Source organism: Colletes latitarsis, chromosome 14 (assembly GCF_051014445.1).
Source record: "Colletes latitarsis isolate SP2378_abdomen chromosome 14, iyColLati1, whole genome shotgun sequence".
Classification (NCBI taxonomy): domain Eukaryota; kingdom Metazoa; phylum Arthropoda; class Insecta; order Hymenoptera; family Colletidae; genus Colletes; species Colletes latitarsis.
Window position 1 is genome coordinate 1,803,538 of NC_135147.1, and position 6,463 is coordinate 1,810,000.

The 6,463-nt window shown below is 44.2% G+C and overlaps 1 pseudogene; it reads right to left on the reverse strand.

Annotated features, from left to right (window-relative positions):
- Positions 1-6,340: 6,340 nt before the first annotated feature.
- Positions 6,341-6,463, reverse strand: part of LOC143350514 (large subunit ribosomal RNA) — a 3,122-nt pseudogene continuing 2,999 nt past the window's right edge.

The following is a 6,463-nucleotide window of genomic DNA, read 5'->3' on the forward strand; positions in this document are numbered from 1 at the left end:
GTTTTCTTTAATCTTACTAATTAAACCAAACAGATTGGCGGCTTTGTCTACTACACCGATGATAGCGGCAGTCAACATTCTGTGCCATGCTGGTTTGACCCCGTGCTGGTCCCAATTACAGACGTGATTAGTTTCCACCACCAATTCATCGGGGTTCATCTCTACCCAAGCCCCTGATACGGCTTGTATGGCTGGATGTAAGCAAGCTAACTTAACAAACAATGTGTCTAACAATCCACCAGGCACCCTATACGCCAGGACATAATTGACACTACCTTCGTGCGCTGGCATACTTATCAAAAGAAAGCTGAAGTTGAAATAGTTCTTACAGACGTGCACAAAATGAACGGCGACATTGGCGTTATAAGACAGCTCAACTGAAACTTTGCAATCTCCTCTACTTAAAGAAACACTAGCGCCATCTATTTCAATATTAGATGCAAAACACTGCACAATGGTCTTTAGATCTTCAGCGGTGACGCAGAAGAATTCGAAAGGAACCATTGACTCGTATTTCCTACAAACTGATAGACCTTGCTGGTCATCACGGATGAATCTTAGATATCCCACTGGTAAAACATTTCCATAATGCTCAAACTTGCAGATAGATCTGGCATAATGCAATCGTTCTATTATACTCAGACTACCCTCACTAACACGTTTCAAAAACCAGTCATTAACGCCCTGTGGCTCAGGTCTCGCCATTGAAAATCTTTCTTCTAGCACCAAATCGTCATTCTTGACTCGACACCAAGAAGGTAATTTGCTTGTGAAGGTACTTACAATTCCATCTCCTACTGCCCTACCAACATAATTTGCGACTGAGCAAACTGAGTCTTTGATGACGTTAAATGCGAAGCTAACAAATCCTTTAATGTTATTCCAAACATCACTAATAGCGTGGATCACTGTGGGGTTCTTAGCCCAATAAATGCAGCCAAACAAACCGGCAATGAAACTCGGGACTCCTAACGCCAGTGTGAAAGCATCCAATGAGTGCCTCTCCCTACCATCTGACCTACTCAAAGAGACCAATCCTTCTGATATAATAGCAAGCGCTATTGGCACTCCAGCGTATGCCTCAAACGCGTCCGTGAAAGATTTCCGGCTGACTTCGCTTCTACGAATGCAATTTCCAATCCAAGCTATAGCTATGGAGAACATCGAACTGGGGCTGGCTAACACAGCGCCAACGCATAAGGTGTTCATAGCAAACGCGTCAAAAGAACCGAAATAGTCCTCGACATAGGCATTGGTTCCATCTGGTTGCCTCGCGTTTTTTGATGACAACCCAGCTTGAAATTTGGCTGTTCTCAAACCTGTCCTTATTGCGAGAAGCCCGATCGCTATCACCGTGCATAGAATTCCCGTTGTTATGTCTAGGTTCATAGTCTGCATGAGTGCTGTCATAGCACCACCCAAAGAACTCCATGGAAGATTTCCGTCCTGCACTCGAGTGAACAGTAAATACACTTGTTTGAGCAACACCACAGCATTACCACTTGCTCCAAACAATACGCTCCTGCCAGCGCCGACACCAAGTGTGGCCGCAGTTGCCGTTGACAAAGCTGACCCGGGAAGCAACAATTGTGACGTTACTAATAGTTGATTCTTGATAAGTAAAGCAGCACTAACGCCACCTGCCATTCCAAAAATGAGGTCCCAAGCTCTATCGCTGCTTTTGACTGGAGCCCCGAAAGCATCGTAATCAACTAGGCTACCACTCGTCAATCCTTTCATGACAAAACCAACAACCTGTGCAACACATGCCGCAACTGCCAATGGCGTGGTGGTAAAAAAGGTCAGCATGCCATTCAATATGGCCAATATGACCACAGCTATTGACCGGCCCAATATCTTTTCAAGCTTGATAAAAGATGCGCCAATCCAGGCAGATCCCATGATGGCACTTAAAGATGGAAAGGCACCTACATGATAGCTGGCTGGAATTAGAGCCCACTTGCTCATAAGGAAAGCTTTGGTAGTCTCGAAAATTGACGCTACGGCGGGAATACCAATAGTGTGCTTGGTCTCTGACACGGGAAATCCGTTTCTTCTTGTCCATTCAATGAATTTATCTTTCCTGCGAATCAAAGCAGCCATGGCCCTGGACGAAAAAGTCTGTGAAATGTCCATGCCATCAACGCTCAAACCGCCCAAGTCTGCCAGGTATTTGCAATGACTAGCACAATAAGTTTTCCTAAATGGGTAGACTCTAGAAACATGTCTCGAAGCATTTTTAATTGTCAATTGATAAATGGATCCTAGCAAAACTGCCGTACAACCAATCGCCACCGCTGAACCTCCTACCAAGCCAATATTCGAATGCTGGATTTCATTTGTCAAGATCGGTCGCTCAATTATCCTATTGAATAGTTCGAAGCTAACTTCATTGTCCAAAGTGGTGTCCTCTAAGAAACTCTGTATGCTTATGCCGATGTCCATCAACACTTCAGATCTCGTCTTTTCGTCCTGACACTTGTAAACAAAGTCCAAATACATATTATACCAATCCGATTCACCCCCAGAATCGGCCACACGGGACCTGTCATGTTGACTTGAAGTCATTAAAATCAGCTCATCACTTATGACAGGAGACAAGTATAAATAGAGCATGTCTCCGTTTGCATCTTTAACGAGGTCCAATTTCCTCAACATACTACTTGACAAAGCACGTTTGCCAGGGCCGAGAGAAACTCTTTTGTTTAAGGCCAAACTCTTAAAAGCATTGTTCCAAACATCCAATTTGGTAATTTCACCTGGCAGTAGCCATCTAATGTCTTTCATGGTCCTCACCAACTGCAAGTCGTGATGTTCCTCGATTAAACTCCAATCTAGTCTGCGCTCAGACTCTAATTGCAACATGGCCACTGCTGCCGTTCTTTTGTCTATGGGATAATCAACAATCGGATTAATCCCTCTGGGTGTGACGTACCAACCCATATTTGTTCGACCTGTTCTTCCTTTTCTCTGCTTGGCGGTAGACAAACCTATTCTGCGACGTCTTAATTCGTGCCTATATATTAATCCCTCTCCAGAAACCATTAAAATTGTATTCGGCTTCATTTCTTCAAGTAAGTCAACTACAACTCTACATCCTGGTACGGTGACAGCCTGACCAACAACGTCCGTACAAAAACACCAGCAATCAGATGCCATATCTTTAATATTGAAGACAGTGCCACCATGTATTGCGACATACTGCCTATCCCCAGAACAATGTCTCGATGCATAAGTAACCATACGTTCACAGTCATTCCTCGTAGATAGGAAGAAAATGACGCGTCCTTTGTCTATAATGCTCATCGGTATTTTAAAGCCCTTAGAAAAGCCATCAAGCTTGACACCAACTACTCCAGCAGGAACGGCAAACCATTCTCTATCGCAAACATCTGATTTGTCCATAGGTTCGACTTTAATATTTTCGCGAATCTCGTACCTAGTACCAGAGATGTCTAGCCCTTCTGCTAATTTTTGCGCTCTTGCTCGTGTCAGTACAGTGGCAGTTAAATGGACACATTTATACCTGGCATTTTTCTTTGAGAATTGTAAATCTCCAGCTACCACCGTTGGATCAGAACGACAATGAATTTCATCTAATAATAGGAAATCAGCATGGTTCTCAATTTGTTGTATTCGTCGCATAGCAGCACCATATGACAATACAATTAGTCGCTTATCGCCATAACCAACCTTTTCGGTAGAATCCTCGTGCCTTTGACCTATGATGTACTCCAACTGATAAATGTTAGCTCCAACTGTCGTCATGTCTAACAATTCAGATATACGATTATAAGCGGCTTTAACAGCCGCCACTGTGGGTTGTAACAAGAATACATTTTTGTGACGCTCCATAGCTTTCAACAAATTGACAGAAAAACTCATCGTCTTCCCTGATCCTGTAGGAGCTTCAAGCAGATAGTACACGTTGCCGTCGGCTAAGGGTAGGTTTAGCAAATCCACCACTGCGGTCTTAAAAAAATTATCTGGTACAGCATCAACTGACACGTCAGGTGCTAAGGTTGTGAGTGCGGTAACATCAGAACCTGCCATCACAAATTGGGTGCTTCCTATTGACCTTGTCTCTATCTTCCCTAGTCCATAAATCGACACTATCTCGCCCTTAGAATTAAATATTGGACACCCACTCATGCCAGGAACTCCTTTCCAGCTGCTGGCCTTAATAAAATTGTAGGTCGGATCGATGTCTATCGGCCTAAGTTCGTAGAACATGGCTTCTTCCCTGTTGCCAAAATTCGCTTGCGTGTTCTCGACAAGCAAGTATTGTCCGACCCTCCTAGAAGGACAAACCACGCACAACACCTCGCCTTTTTCTGCACGAACCATTTTGAAACTTCTATTTCCATATGTGACTAGGTCCTCCGCTTCCGAACAATGAAAAACCTTGTCCCAAGTGTAGGTCATGCCTGCGCGTGTTAGCGTCACATCGTTACCATATGTGACATGATACGAGGAGACCATGAGCTCATTGTCTCCAAAACAACAACCCGCACTAACTGCTGATATTACTTCACCAAGCCAGAAATCCTCAGGTTGCACTTCACAAATTTCCTCAGGACTGCTAACGCTACAAGCAGCTCGTTCTCTATCAAACATTAATTCCCTCACTTCTATTGCCTGCACGCCTCGCCAATCTGCCAATGATCGCATTGTTACGTCAGTGCCAATGGAGGGTGCTAGACGGGCGGCCTTAACTCTCCAATCAGGATGTATGACCAACTCAGTTGCTCCGATAATAGCGTTGATAAGTAAACTTTCTTGTGTCATCATCCAGTCGCGCAATTCATTTAAAACGTTGTGGTCATCGTGAACAAACCACAAGCAAGGTGTAACAGCAGCTTGACAACCATCAAATAATAATCCGACGTCCTGGTTTGTGTCTCTACTTAGAGCAAGTAGGTCTCCTGTGTAGGTGATGACTTCGAAGCCACTAGTCCACAGATACCGATTAACTCTACCAGCTGTCTCAAGCAAACTCGATGAGGGAGCCTTAATGGAGATAAAACCGCCAACTTCTCTCACACTTATCTCGTGGGCTACGTTAACTTGGACTCGACATACATTTTCCTGCATGCGAAAAGTAGTTGAAAAGCACAGCATTGGAGAAACAATGTTAGAGACGACATCTGGGCCAGTCAAAAAAAGTTTCTCAGTGGCCCGCATCCACATCGTGATTCCACCACTGTTAGAAATCGCAGCGGCTAGGGTGTCAGTAACTCCCCTAACAAAGGGACTAAACTTAATTGTCTCAATCGCGCAGTACTCCCACACGTTTGGTTCGTACGCAACAGTCTTGTCAATTATCCAAGAAGCAATCACTTTCTTGTGTTTGCTGAGCAACCTAATCATCCTGTTGTCGTTGAAATCAACGGTCTCAAAAAATTTGACTGCCACATTTTCGTCGCAGGTTTCCCTAATGCGCACATAATTGGTCTTGTACAAATTGGCCCCATCCAGCCTAAATTTATAGGTGTCCGAACTGCCGTTTACTACTGCAGAATACCAATAGTTTCCGACCTTGCGAGCGATCGTGACGACACCCGCCACCCTCACATTGTCTTTATAGTATGGACACCATCCTTTAACCCAGTGGTACATACACTGACCACTTACTAACCTTTCAGACGTTTTCAGAACCAAACAATTCATGACAAACATGTATCTACCACGCTTCATGAAGAAAGTCTGCTTACTTACTGGCTTGAAGTACCTACCAGTGTCCATGTGAGTATATAAGCAATCAGCTTGGTTTGATGAGCATGCTATGGAGATCGTGTTTAAAGTCGTGCCTACATCTGGATATATTTCATTTAAATTGCCATCAGCAAATGTGTGAACTGCATACAATGGAGTGTCACGACATCTCAGAAACGAAAGATTGTCGTATTGGTATCTAGTATAACTTGTTCCCCAATAGTCTATCCACTCTTCGACTCTAGCGATCCCTTCATACTCTGGCGGAACTGGCCAATGTACAATCACGTCTTCTTCGACGAGATTCTCACTGATTGTGCTAAAAGATCCAATCTCCTGCACATCCAATTCTTGTTTAACCACTTCCATGTGTAAGCCGTTTCCTTCTTCATGAACCACATCCATCGAAATTCCGCTCGGACCAGCCTCGTCACAGCAATGCCTGCAAGTGGCCATGAACTCGAATGGTTCTCCAGGTTGATTTTCCAATTCTCGCTCAATGAGTCTGTCGTTGACGTCGACTTCATGTATAACGTAGTAATTCCCCTTGTTTCCGATTAGCACCGATCCACTATAGCCTCTCGCACTGATCGGTACGCCATCCTTAATCAGTCTGTGTTCGCCAACTCTTATTTTATGGTCTAAGCTGCTGACAAAGGTGGGGGTGATCTTCTTTTGCACGCCTCGGTAAGTGCATACGTAAACGTCTCCATAAATTAAGAGAGTCATAGTTACTCCCGCCGTTTAC